The following is a 14,637-nucleotide window of genomic DNA, read 5'->3' as shown; positions in this document are numbered from 1 at the left end:
CTCGCACGTGTTAGTTTCATTTGAATTAATCAATAAATGGACAGCTTTTTTTTATATACACGCATTTAATGAGAATGACGATGTAAATAGAAAATTATGAGATACGAGATCGAAATGACATTTAAACGAGAGCTAGAACCGTATATTAACAAAATATTATATACACATGATATATGATTTACTCTCTGTAATTCATATTGATTAAAATATTATGAGAAATATGCACTTGTTTATAAAAAGCGCGACATATGCAAACTTTATTTATCAAGGAAATATATCGTCAAACGATTCTGAGATATTTTGTATGGTAGAAATAAATATAATATTAAATGAACAAATATTAATATGCCATATATATAAATAATTTCGATATGTTTGCTGTCTATTCAAAATTTATCAATAAACATCAAGTTTAAATTTTAATAAAAATAACAGAAAATGAAAATCAATATGTATCGAATAAAAAGCAGATACTTTGAGATGCTTATATAAATAAATATAATATTGTCTTAATACTTCATTATTTTCATATTTGCTAATAAAAATTTTCATAAAAAATTTAATGAAAATTTAAAATTGTATATATATAATATATGTATAAAACCGTTATACATATATTTGCTTATCACAGCATTAAAAAAAACAAATGCCGGATTTATTTTGTTCGCAAAATTGAAGAATTTAGAGAGAGCAAAATGACGAAGGATCAATAGAAAACTTTCGAAGCAACGATGAGTTGTCAGAATAACTATATATATTTCGATATTGTAAAAACTCACGATCAATACAAATTCTGACTCACAAGGGCGATACGTTGCACCTGTCCTCCGAAACGTGACTCCGAAACCACGTGCCGTTTGAATTTGAACGGAGTCTCGTCAAATTCGCAATCGAATCGAAAATTGTTCGCATATACGTTTAACCTAACCTGTGTGCGCTCGCGCGAAACTTGCACTTTGTTGCGCGTGAAATTTTGCATTTCGCTGATATCTGTTATCATGGGTGGACTTGCTCCGAAACGTATACACAAATTTTCATACGGATTAGATTATATTTTAAAATTCACATATAAGAATTACTCACCGATCGAGCCGGCGATGTCACTTTTCCCGCTGTGCGTTCGAGTTTCTCTGTGGCTCCCGGAAGTCAGATTCGTCGGAAAAAAATCCCACAGAACGAGTAACTAGGGCCGAGGTGAGAAGAAACAGAAGAAGCCGATTACCACTCCGTCATTTCGTAGAGAGACCTCGTTGTACAAATTATAGAATGAAGATCCACCGCTCCTCGCTTCACGCCGGACTTTCGTGCGTCGAAATCGTGATAAGAGCCTGCCGCGCTGGGCCCGTACAACCGTTCAGCTCGATGTCTCGCGCTCAACTGATCTCCTCTCGTTCTCGTTGGCGCGGATTTCTCGCCGGCCAATCGGCGTCGAGACTGCGCGGCGCGCGCAACTTCACTCGTGTTGTACACCGCGCCTTAGCTTTAACCCCTCTGTCAAAGGGAGACCGTCGTTCTCGCTCGCTCCTCTCAATCGTCTCTTTCTCTCGCATTATTTACGCGCGCACTTTACGGGGGACGCGTACGTACGAGGGTCGTTGGCACAGTGCGTGTGTGCGTATATTGTGTTTCGCAGAGGTATGGCGCGTGTCGCGTTACCTCAGGTGCGAATTTCAAGTCGGATTTAAACGGTCTTGCGTCGCAGATTTCGCGCGCTGACGTAAACTCGATGTTTGTTTAACCACGAGATTACGAGTAGTAAGTATACGTGCGTTACTGATTACTTTTGATTACGAGAATTACAAGTGTTTAAGATGTCATGGGAACTGCGCGAATACTTGTGGGTGTGACATTGAGCAATCAGTACACCGCGCATTACACGTCGGCTTGTGTATAAATTATGCCTTGTAATAACCTTTACATTCTTTTATAGGTATCTGCGCCTTCTTTCGATTAGGCAATTGTCTCGCGTAACTCTCGTGTGCTATACAAATGTGTACGGGCTTATCACACACAAAGGAACGTCAAGGATCAAAAAGAGAACGACAGATTGATAAGAGGTAGATTAATGTGTAATACAATTGTAATTAATTACACAATTTGTATTTCTGCAATAGAGATTTTACATTCAAAATTATTTTTAAATATAATGTGTTTATTAATCTGAAAAAATGATTCTTAAACTGTAAATTATGTGCAGTAAGGTATCGCGTACTTAATTTGTTTTCTACAGAAAACAGACAATATTATAATAGTGTACATATTTTGTTGTGTCATTTGTATAAATCATGAGACAATTCGCCTAGTACATCTGAAAAAAGAGACTGTAATTGCATTAAAAAGAGAACGACAGATTGAGATATAAGAAGTAGATTAATATGTAATACAATTGTAATTAATTACACAATTTGTATTTCTGCAATAGAGATTTTACATTCAAAATTATTTTTAAATATAATGTGTTTATTAATCTGAGAAAATGATTCTTAAACTGTGCTAAATTATGTGCAGTAAGGTATCGCGTACTTAATTTGTTTTCTACAGAAAACAGACAATATTATAATAGTGTACATATATTTTGTTGTGTCATTTGTATAAATCATGAGACAACAATTCGCTTAGTACATCTAAAAAAAGGACTGTAATTGCATCATATACAAGAAATATATTAGCGCATGCCGCGGGATGGAACTGACATCGCAAATTATATAGTTTAAAGTCAAGCCTCTTTTCTCTTTTTAAGATAATGAACTTGCAGTTCCATGCAATCTTCGCGAGCTATTTTATGCGGCTCAAATTTTAAACGCATAAAGAATGTACTCTTTACGATGTCGCGGAATTTATACGCAGATAAACACGAGAACATAAACAATATATATATAGAAAATATTTTATTTGTGTGCAGTAATATTTATTGCGTACTACAACCGCATACACTTATACTTATCGTCTCCCTTTGCTACCGTTTCCCTCGACGATTTGCTTGCTTTCTCCCTCTTTTGCTTCCCTGATAATTCTACTGGGGCTCAGCATAATGCTTTTTTCACCCTGCGTACTGCGACAGGCTCTAATATCTGCACGGCGGCCTTCCCGCCCCGAGTGATGCGAATTTTTCCCAGAAACGACTTTCCATTCGACCGCACGAATCCACAAGGTATTCCCCAAGGCGGCCACCCACGAATTATCCGAGTATCTTAGGTAATTCCACTGGGAATCGTATTGCATAATGGTAAGAAAACGCGATGAAAGCCTCCGCTATATATCTCCGATGCATTTCTGTCCAGTAATAGTATCTTATTGCTACGGTACGCTTTTTCTTACCTGTCATCTATTCTCGTCGTTGTAATGTAATTATTTTCTGTCTCTGAGATCTCTGCGCGCACGCATTTGTATCTTGAAATACCTTGTAATACTTCAATAAGATTTTAAAAAGCTGACGTCGGTGAGAAAAAAAAGAAATATTTGAAAGAGAGATTGTAAAAGAATTTGTAAAAAAATGTCCCACGGCGTATTTTAAATAATTGTGCAACGATTCAATATATATTAAAATCGCGAGAAAGATGATTAAAGTCACGCGAGGCTCAGAATGAAGAGCGTATCGACCTAACTAGCGTGGCTCTTCGGTAACTTCCGCTTCTTGAAACGCATTCCGCGCATAACGAAAAGTAAGACACCGGAAGGAACTCCCCCAAGGTATGCAGCAGTCACCCTCGGTGGAAGCTCCGGTGCCAGCGATCCTGTCCCTTTTCGTTCAGTGGCTGCGACATATGCGCGCTCGTTGGTCCCGGGTTCGTGTGCCAAGTAGGATTTAAGTAAGTTCTTAACGAGCGTCTAGTTGCTGTTATCTCGCAGTTCAGAGTAGCGCTAATACGGCCGCGTTCGTCCATCCCCGACCCGATAGAAGATTACTGCGCTTGGGCAGCAGCCGCTGCGGGTTTATCAGATTGCCGAAATAGAGTTTTAGATTAGATTCAGAGACCAGTTCGCGGACGTCTCGTCGGGAGCCGGTTTGCGCATAAGGACTTTTTAATGCATTCGCCGTTAAGAACTCGATTCAAACTCCCTAAACGAGTTACGGCAAAGTTCTTTCTCTCTTTTGCGAGCGCGTGTATACCCCTGCCTGGGTGGACGGCCTCTTTCAGACCGCTTCTTTCTTCTTATCGGCTCGATCTCGCGCTTCCTGCTCTCCTTTTCTCAGCGTGTTACACCTCCTACGTGTTCCCTTGTAAAAAGAGGCACCGGAAGCCATCGGATCAACTGGCCGTTGTCGCCGACTCTTGAGGCTTTTAGACTTTTCGGCGCGCGAGATGTGCCCGCTCGTTAAAAAGCCCGGAGTTTATCTTCGATAAGTCGCTGACTAAAAAGCTGATAGCATTACAATGGGATTTCGAGATTGGCTCGCTGAGCCAAACGAAATGCGAAATAAAATACGAAATATCAAACGAAAGCCATGTTAACGGGAATGTGTATGTACCTGCGATATTATTGTATATAAATTGTATCGTGTAATTATAAAGTATAATTGTCGGATTTCTGCGACATATATGTCAAAAATATAAATTTTAATGAAAATCTGTGGTACATGTGTATTTACAATATATTTATTATGAATATGAAACCATAATATATTTCGTAATTATTTTTACTCCAAGATGAGAAAATTAAATATCAAAGTTGTATTTCGGAACGCGGTTTTTCTTTGAATGAAAAAATGATTCTTTAGTTGCATAAATACTCTATTAATATGATTTCCAATTCGTCATATTGCTATATGCAAAACTTGTTTCCTTAGCATATGCTTCGGAATAAGAAGCACGATCGATTTGTATTCCTATGAGGGGACGTTTCTCTGCGTCGAAAGGCATTTCTAAAAGTTGAAGTCAAAACGTCGACGATTCAGATTTAGCGTTAAAAATGAGTTTGTATGTCGCGGAGAGAAATTTCCTATCATTCCCGATTCGTTTGCGGGCAAAGAGTTTGATCGTGTCCTGTAAATGCGACACGATTCTGCATTTCAGAAAGCTAAAATATAGGTGATTATTCTGTATTGCAGTGTAATAAATTTGTACGTATATATAAATATATACATATATAAATTTGCACAAAAAGCGCTCGTTTTTGATGCTACAAAACGTTCTCTGATAACAGATCGTACAGCGATTCATATGTAACGTTTGTCAAATGTATCGCATATTTATTCTGATTCTAGCTCGTGATATTTCTTTTCATCACCTTGTTTGCTCTGTACGATTATTAAACGCACCCAGGGATGGTCTGATAAAATTAAAATTTATCGATTTCTATATAGAATGCCAATTTTTATCGAAAGTTTACGCGCCGAGAGAGTCGCCTTTTGCAACATTAAATAGCTCAAATTAAATTCACAAATATTTTAAACATAATTGTAAATAAAATAAAATCTAATAATTTATTATCCAAATTATTTTTAAATATTTAATCTTATAATTTTATAATATTACATTTAACAAAGAAATGTATGTGAAAAGAGAACAGATAAAGAAATATTATAGAAATGATGCCAGAGATTGTATCTATATAAAAAGAAATCTGGTTTTTCCGCTTCATTAAAAGTGAGAGATTTATGTTGATTATTGAAATCAATTGCAAATCCTTCTTCATCAGAAACCTGCACGGATATAAGCGACCGGTAAGCCGCACACGGACGCGACAAAAACAGAACGACGGCTCCGCCGCCGTCTCGATCGGATAAGGCCCGAACGCATTTTGCCCCGGGACGTCGCAATCCATTTCCTGCGCGCGGCTTAAGCGCTGCCGATCTCCGCCGTGACCTTATTTCGCGATGACGAGACGGCAGGAAACGGAGGAGAAGAAGAAGAGAAAAAGAGCAGAATGAAAGAAGGGCGAGAGAGTTCGCGCGCCCTTCGTGTCCGAGTCGTGACATGACAAGAGCGACCGGGAGTCGTTCACATCGGCAATCCTGTCACCTCGCCGGTCGTCACGATCGCAGCAAGGCCCTTTGACGATCAGGTTAGAAGAAAAAATATTGGGAGAGAGAGAAGGCGAGGAGAGGCGAGAAGTCACATGAGAAACGAATACTCGAAAACATACTCGGCCATTGACATAACGAACGTGACCGCCGCGCCTCTGACACTATTATTCGCATCTCGAGAAAGGTATACGAGTGTGCCGGCCCACGCGTCCACAGCTCCAGTCGCGATAAATCGGTGTTAAGTCGAAATTACGATCGTATCGGCTGGTCGGTAGCGACGGTGCGTGCTTGGACAAATCGCGGGAGGCTTATATAAGTCTCGTTCAGGGCACCATCTGGACCGACCGGACGATCGCCCTTGTATTGATGATAATTGCGCGCCGAGGAGATCATTCGTCAGCTTTTTCTTTTCACGCGAGTTGTCCCTCGGATGGCGGATGCGTATGCCGTTTTATTTTGCACGACACGAGCGAGTTGCATCGTAATTGATCGTGAGTTTGTCGTAATGATTTTATTTAACAGCCTGTTAGAGGGTAGTATTTTTTTCTATATCCTTTAATACATGGGGGTTTATTTTAAAATATTTTAAATTTATGCTAAATTATAATGGAGGCTTGCATTAGAGAGAATATGGAACATAAAATATTAAAAAACTTATTGAAATTTAATTGCGCAAATAGTTACGATTAATAGTAGAAATTATATATAAAAGGGAGACTAAATGTTTAATTATAATTATATATTTTCATGAGACAAAATTCAAGCTTTTTTCAGTCAATCATTCGTTATATTTTTTATAAACTATCTGGAATATCGTGTATGCATATTTCAACATCTTTAAGAATAAGTTTGCCACAGTTTTGCCAAGGAATCTAAATATTCTCACCAATTTGTTAATAATTATCTGAAAAAAAAAAAAAAACACTCTGCACTTACAATTAAATGTATTTCGCATTCTCTAAAATTTCCATTTATTAAATAAAAAATTGTAAAAAATAGGTTAAGAAAAAACGATGCCACATTGATCAAAAGTAGTTTGGAGATATAAAGTTTTTAAAATATTATTTGAAAACACCTCTATATACGCTCATGTAGCATGCACGTCGTGTACAATGTCACTTATGCTAATTCCAAGACCTTTTGAATCCTGACGTAGGGTTCCAAGGGTACGAATTGTTCCTGCGGATCTTCGTGTCAGCGTCTCGTCACTGTCAGGAGGGATTAAAATCCGGTTTTCGATTCACGCTGCACCCTGTCAATGAAAATAATAATGCCAAGCGCGCGCACATGCGAAGCGCATTGTAGGCCGTGCGCGATGCTCGTCATCTGTAGAATGACGTGAGGACGCGCGTTCGTTCGCTTTGTGTCACCCGTTTACTGTAACACAAACACGGCGCTTGCCGTATCACTGTCGTTTTAATTGCAATTTCCAACGCGAACGAAAATTACTCACGCGTATTCGGGTTTGAACCCTCAGGGAGAGAAATGATGCTTCTTCCCTCGAACTGAAAGCGCATTACCATTCGCTTCACTTCAGAATGCCGTTTCATGTGATAAACGCGTATTAATGTTTCCAATACTAAAGAGAAAACACACATAATGTGTACTTTAGAACTGCTATTTAAAGTAAACATATAATCATTAATCTATTTATTAAAATGTTTCTATAATTTTGTAATGCTAACACACGACTTCATTATCAACATTAGCATAATATGAAAACATTGACATGATATCAGGAAGTTAGATATAATTACTGTATATTAATAAATATATTATAAACTAGTGCTCACACACACACATCATTAATATATATTGATTAGCAAATAATATGAGATTTATTTACAATAATTAGGAAAGGTGCAACTTAATATTCTTGTTTTTATGTTTTAAAACTTTTATAAACATTTTATTTATTAATGAAACTTTCTAAATGTGTGCAGAGAGTATGAATATAATTCATATCTAATAAAAACTATAGAAGAGTGCATTTCATAAAAAAAAATAAAATGTAGAAATGTATATAATATTTTGTGATTTTTAAATCTCTTTTGGATTTGATGCGAAAATTTCACTTGTCCGTATGAAGGGGTTAAATGCATCCGAGTTTGGCAGCTCTTTCGTAAATAACACTGCATACATTGTGCTGTTTTGAAATCATTTTAATTGCACATGCACTCAGCCGCATGCGATTGTTATTGGTCAATGGTCATCATCAGCCAGCTTACATAACGTTGTCGTATATTGATCTCGATATTCTCGGTAATTATGGATTCTCTATGTAGTTTATGCATATTTTGGTCCGTTAATCACAGCACATAAAGTTCGTGGAAAATATATCAGAGGTGTGAGCGAAATGTTGCGAAAAGAAAATATAATTAAATACCGATATTTTTTATTGATTAAATAAAAAAACACTTTATTTATCGTAAATGTTATTTTTATTACATTATTATAATGTTCAAACGGTACAATAAGGATAATTGAATCGCGAATTGCTTATTAAAATTTGATCAAAATTCAGAATTGTAAGTTATTCATAAAATTATAATTGTATCAAGCTATGAAGATCGCAATTCGTATCAGTTAAACGCGGCTGTGCGTCATTATAAACAGCGTCATTATCGTATTCATGAATACCAAATAACAATGTTAAACCATCACGAAAATATAATCCTTTAGTAGCAAAATATTTATTAAAAATAGTGCATTTTATTTTTTATTTTCAACGCAATACAAATATCCAAGAAAATTTGAAGTCTTCTCCAAAAATATATATAAAATAAAAATATCTAAACCTTTGAACAATGTAAAATAGAGAAAAAATTATAAATTAAAATAAACACAAAGACAATGTAAACATATAATGTTGTAGAAATTTAATTAAATAATAAGTTAATAATTTGTTGTTGAATTATGATTCTTTTCTTAATCTTTGATCTGTTACAACGTGTTCAGCACAGAGATATTATATGAATATTTTCTTCCTCTTTTTATATAAATTTATGTGCTATTTCACGAAGTATTATCCAGTATACAATCACAAATATGGTTGTTTTCTTAAGAGCGTGATTCAATTGCAAGCATGTAGCATGCAAGTTTGGAATTAAAAGATGATGAAATTTCTTGTAATACTAATATATAAGAATTTTATGAAAAAGATATTTTTGTAAAATATAAAATTTATAACTATAGGCGATTGTAATTTAACTGGTTACTGAAAAGCAATTTGTTAAATGCTTTTTTTATAAATTGGAAATTATGTTATGTTTCTTTTTTCTTAAATATATTAAGTCACATCAAATATATAAGTAAAAGTTTTTAAATTTAATTATATCAAAATTTTGTTTTTATATTCTTTTTTATTAAATAAAGTTGAAGAAAAGAGCCAGATTTTTATTAATTATGCTTTTATCGAAATCTTGAGAATAGAATATATTTTTTTCGCATAAAGATTTATTAATTGTGCAAAAAATTAATTATTCGGCAAATGTTATTAATATCATATGTGTGTGTGTAAAATAAAAATTATATATATATATATATATATATGTATATATATAATTTTATCATAGCTTATCATGCGACAAGAAGCATCTTTACAAGGATACTGTCGCCATCTCTTTATCGAATAACGTATTTTCTTTCTCTATGTTGAGCATATTATGTTTATTGCTATAAAATAGGTAATTTGCATTATTAAACGTATTGACTAAAATAAATTTAGTTTTATTAAATTCTAATTTTGAATTTATTGTTTAGTTAATGTAATATTTTTATACAAATATCTATCTTGAATTAAATCATATCATGATACCAATAGATGGTATCATAATTTTCCAGGAATATAGACCTTTTTCTTTTGTTATATATTAATACTCACATTAGATGATATACAATATTTATGGATACTAGACAACACAAGCGCGCGCTGCGCGCGCGCCATTTCTTTCTTTTTCTAAAAAAGGCGTGTTATATCGATAGTCGAAAGTCTCGAAGTGATTGTTGCCTCTTTTCCGTGATGTCGATTGGCTATCTCGAATGCTATTGAGCGTTATGTACGTACCATCGAGCGGCTGTCATCGCGAAGATTAACAGTTTTGACAGTAGTTTAAAATAAAATTAAATAAAATCTTTAAATCTTTAATCTTTATTATTACTCTGCCATGAGCATAAAATAATAAATACGAGTCAAAAATAATAAAAAATAACACGCAATTTATATATCATAATTTTATTATTCATAAAGTAAGAATATAGATAGATTAAGTAGTACGAGTCAACAATTTCTCACTACGTTTAGCCTTTTCGTCGCGCAATTATTTAATCATTAACATAAAGTCATAAATGCGAGTTAAAAACAATAAAAAATAACACGTATTTTATATATCGTAATTTTATTATGCACAAAGTAAGAATTTTAAGTAGTACGAGTCAACAATTTCTCACTACGTTTAGCTTTTTCGTCGCGCAATCATTCAGCTATTAATATAAAATAATTAATACAAATCATAAATAATAAAAAATTATATGCACTTTATATATCATAATTTTATTATGCGCAAAGTAAGAATATAGATAGATTAAGTAGTACGAGTCAACCATTTCGCACTACGTTTAGCCTTTTCGTCGCGCAATTATTTAATCATTAACATAAAATCATAAATGCGAGTTAAAAACAATAAAAAATAACACGCACTTTATATATCATAATTTTATTATACGCAAAGTAAGAATATAGATAGATTAAGTAGTACGAGTCAACCATTTCGCACTACGTTTAGCCTTTTCGTCGCGCAATTATTTAATCATTAACATAAAATCATAAATGCGAGTTAAAAACAATAACAAATAACACGAACTTTATATATCATAATTTTATTATACGCAAAGTAAGAATATAGATAGATTAAGTAGTACGAGTCAACCATTTCGCACTACGTTTAGCCTTTTCGTCGCGCAATTATTTAATCATTAACATAAAATCATAAATGCGAGTTAAAAACAATAAAAAATAACACGCACTTTATATATCATAATTTTATTATACGCAAAGTAAGAATATAGATAGATTAAGTAGTACGAGTCAACCATTTCGCACTACGTTTAGCCTTTTCGTCGCGCAATTATTTAATCATTAACACAAAATCATAAATGCGAGTTAAAAACAATAAAAAATAACACGCACTTTATATATCATAATTTTATTATACGCAAAGTAAGAATATAGATAGATTAAGTAGTACGAGTCAACCATTTCGCACTACGTTTAGCCTTTTCGTCGCGCAATTATTTAATCATTAACATAAAATCATAAATGCGAGTTAAAAACAATAAAAAATAACACGCACTTTATATATCATAATTTTATTATACGCAAAGTAAGAATATAGATAGATTAAGTAGTACGAGTCAACCATTTCGCCCCCTTCGTTTAGCCTTTTCGTCGCGCAATTATTTAATCATTAACATAAAATCATAAATGCGAGTTAAAAACAATAAAAAATAACACGCACTTTATATATCGTAAATTTATTATGCGTAAAGTAAGAATTTAGATAGATTAAGTAGTACGAGTCAACAATTTGTCAGTACGTTTAGCTTTTTCGTCGCGCGCAATCACTCAGCTATTAATATAAAATAATTAATACAAATCAAAAACAATAAAAAATTATATGCACTTCATATATCATAATTTTATTATGCGCAAAGTAAGAATATAGATAGATTAAGTAGTACGAGTCAACCATTTCGCACCACGTTTAGCCTTTTCGTCGCGCGAAACCCATTCGGCGCGGATTCATTTTACGTATATTAGACCAAAAAGGTAGTACGCTGGTATGCTGATGGTACCAAAATAATCTGCAAGCAATACACTATTGAAACTTATATACGATTAATTTTTGGCTCGTTTTAAAATATAGAAAACTAAATTTTTTAAGCCGCAGATCCCATACGGCGCACAATTATATTACGTATATTATACCAAGAAGTTTGTAGGCTTATATGGTGATGGTACCATCATAATGGGCAGGCAATGTACTGTTGAAATATATGAAAGATTAATTTTTGGCTCGTTTTAAAATATTGAAAATTAAAATTTTTTACCCGCGAACCCCATACGCCGCGGATTCATTTTACGTTTATTAGACCAAAAAGATAGTACGCTGGTATGCTTATGGTACCAAAATAATCTGCAAACAATACACTATTGAAATATATATACGATTAATTTTTGGCTCGCTTTAAACAATTAGAAATTAAAATTTTTTAATCGCGCACCCCTTACGGCGCGGATTCATTTTACGTATATTAGATCAAAAAGTTTGTAGGCTGGTATGCTGATGGTACCATCAAAATGTGCAGACAATGTATTGATAAAATATATGAAAGATTAATTTTTGGCTCGCTTTAAAATATTGAAAATTAATATTTTTAAACCGCGGATTCTATACGGCGCACAATTATCAGCTGATTTCTGTCAAAAAATATTAATCGAGTTTAATGTACTATAACATTTTATTTAAAACATATTATTTTATAATTTCTATTACATACAATTATTTTAAAATTTAATTAACAAATTAACGCTTTAATCAGCTGATTTCTATCAAAAAATATTAATCAAGTTGAAACAAACTTTATATAAAAATATCATTTTTTTTTATATAAAATCGAAGAATAGTGCGCGCATTGCACTTGTGTGTTGTTCTAGTGATATATAAAGTGCGTGTTATTTTTTATTGTTTTTCACTCGCATTTATTATTTTCAGTGTTTGCTGTTATCTAAATAAAATTATATAGATGATCATCTAGATGAAATTTTGGCGTTATCTTATCTTTATATAGATAATTAAAAAATGTATTATCTATATCTGCATCTTAGATAAAAAAAGTGTTATCTTTACTAAATTATCTAAAATAATATTCAGATAATTTGATTTAGAGTTTCATAGCACATGAAAATATTTTAAGTATAGTAGAACTTGAGCAGTAAACGATAAAAACTTATAAATAAAAAACTATGAATATATTTTTATATCTCTTTTATAATTTCCATTTTTTTTATTTTACATTACATTTTTATTTATTTACATTTTTTAACTGTTTACATAAGAGATTTTAAAAATAATATTATCTGGAAGGTTATCTAGATGAATCGTCATATAATTTTATCTTTTATCTAGATACATTTAAAACAAAATCATCTTCATCTTATCTAAGATGAATTTACATATTTTTATCTCATCTTTATCTAGCTAATTTTAAAATCATCTAAGCACAACACTGATTATTTTATGTTAATGATTAAGTGATTGCGCCACGAAAAGGCTAACCGTAGTGAGAAATTGTTGACTCGTACTACTTAATCTATCTACATTCTTACTTTGCGCATAATAAAATTATAATATATAAAGTGCGTGTTATTTTTGTATTGTTTTTGATTCGCATTTATGATTTTATGTTAATGATGAAATGATTGCGCGACGAAAAGGCTAAACGTAATGGGAAATTGTTGACTCGTACTACTTAATCTATCTAAATTCTTACTTTGCGCATAATAAAATTATGATATATAAAGTGCATATAATTTTTTATTGTTTATGATTTGTATTAATTATTTTATATTAATAGCTGAATGATTGCGCGACGAAAAAGCTAAACGTAGTGAGAAATTGTTGACTCGTACTACTTAAAATTCTTACTTTGTGCATAATAAAATTACGATATATAAAATACGTGTTATTTTTTATTGTTTTTAACTCGCATTTATGATTTTATGTTAATGATTAAATAATTGCGCGACGAAAAGGCTAAACGTAGTGCGAAATGGTTGACTCGTACTACTTAATCTATCTATATTCTTACTTTGCGTATAATAAAATTATGATATATAAAGTGCGTGTTATTTTTTATTGTTTTTAACTCGCATTTATGATTTTATGTTAATGATTAAATAATTGCGCGACGAAAAGGCTAAACGTAGTGCGAAATGGTTGACTCGTACTACTTAATCTATCTACATTCTTATTTTGCGCATAATAAAATTATAATATATAAAGTGCGTGTTATTTTTGTATTGTTTTTGATTCGCATTTATGATTTTATGTTAATGATGAAATGATTGCGCGACGAAAAGGCTAAACGTAATGGGAAATTGTTGACTCGTACTACTTAATCTATCTAAATTCTTACTTTGCGCATAATAAAATTATGATATATAAAGTGCATATAATTTTTTATTGTTTATGATTTGTATTAATTATTTTATATTAATAGCTGAATGATTGCGCGACGAAAAAGCTAAACGTAGTGAGAAATTGTTGACTCGTACTACTTAATTTCTCTACATTCTTACTTTGCGCATAATAAAATTACGATATATAAAGTGCGAGTTATTATTTTATTATTTTTGACTCGAATTTAATATTTTATGCTCATGGCAGAGTAATTGCGTCACAAAAAGGTTGAATTCTTTTCTTTTCTAAGAAAGATATGTAAAATCGATACTCGTATATATCAAAGTTTATTATTGTCGCTTTTCCGCGATGCTTATTGGCTGTCAAGATTTGCGTTGTGTGTTATATTCGTAGCATCGAGAGGCTGTTATCGCGAGAATTAGCAGTTTGATAGTTTGTTCAAAATAAAATTTAAAAAAATAATAATAT

At 32.7% G+C, this 14,637-nt stretch overlaps 1 long non-coding RNA gene across 2 annotated transcripts in view; it reads left to right on the top strand.

Annotated features, from left to right (window-relative positions):
* Window positions 1-14,637, top strand: part of LOC145944816 (uncharacterized) — a 394,708-nt gene that overhangs the window by 361,272 nt on the left and 18,799 nt on the right. The gene's annotated exons all lie outside the window — the stretch shown is intronic.

Source organism: Prenolepis imparis, unplaced genomic scaffold (genome assembly GCF_030444845.1).
Source record: "Prenolepis imparis isolate NDT839.2.m4 unplaced genomic scaffold, iyPreImpa1.0 SCAF_1, whole genome shotgun sequence".
Lineage (NCBI taxonomy): Eukaryota > Metazoa > Arthropoda > Insecta > Hymenoptera > Formicidae > Prenolepis > Prenolepis imparis.
Note: the sequence above shows the minus strand (reverse complement) of the source record. Positions and strands in the feature narration are given on the sequence as shown.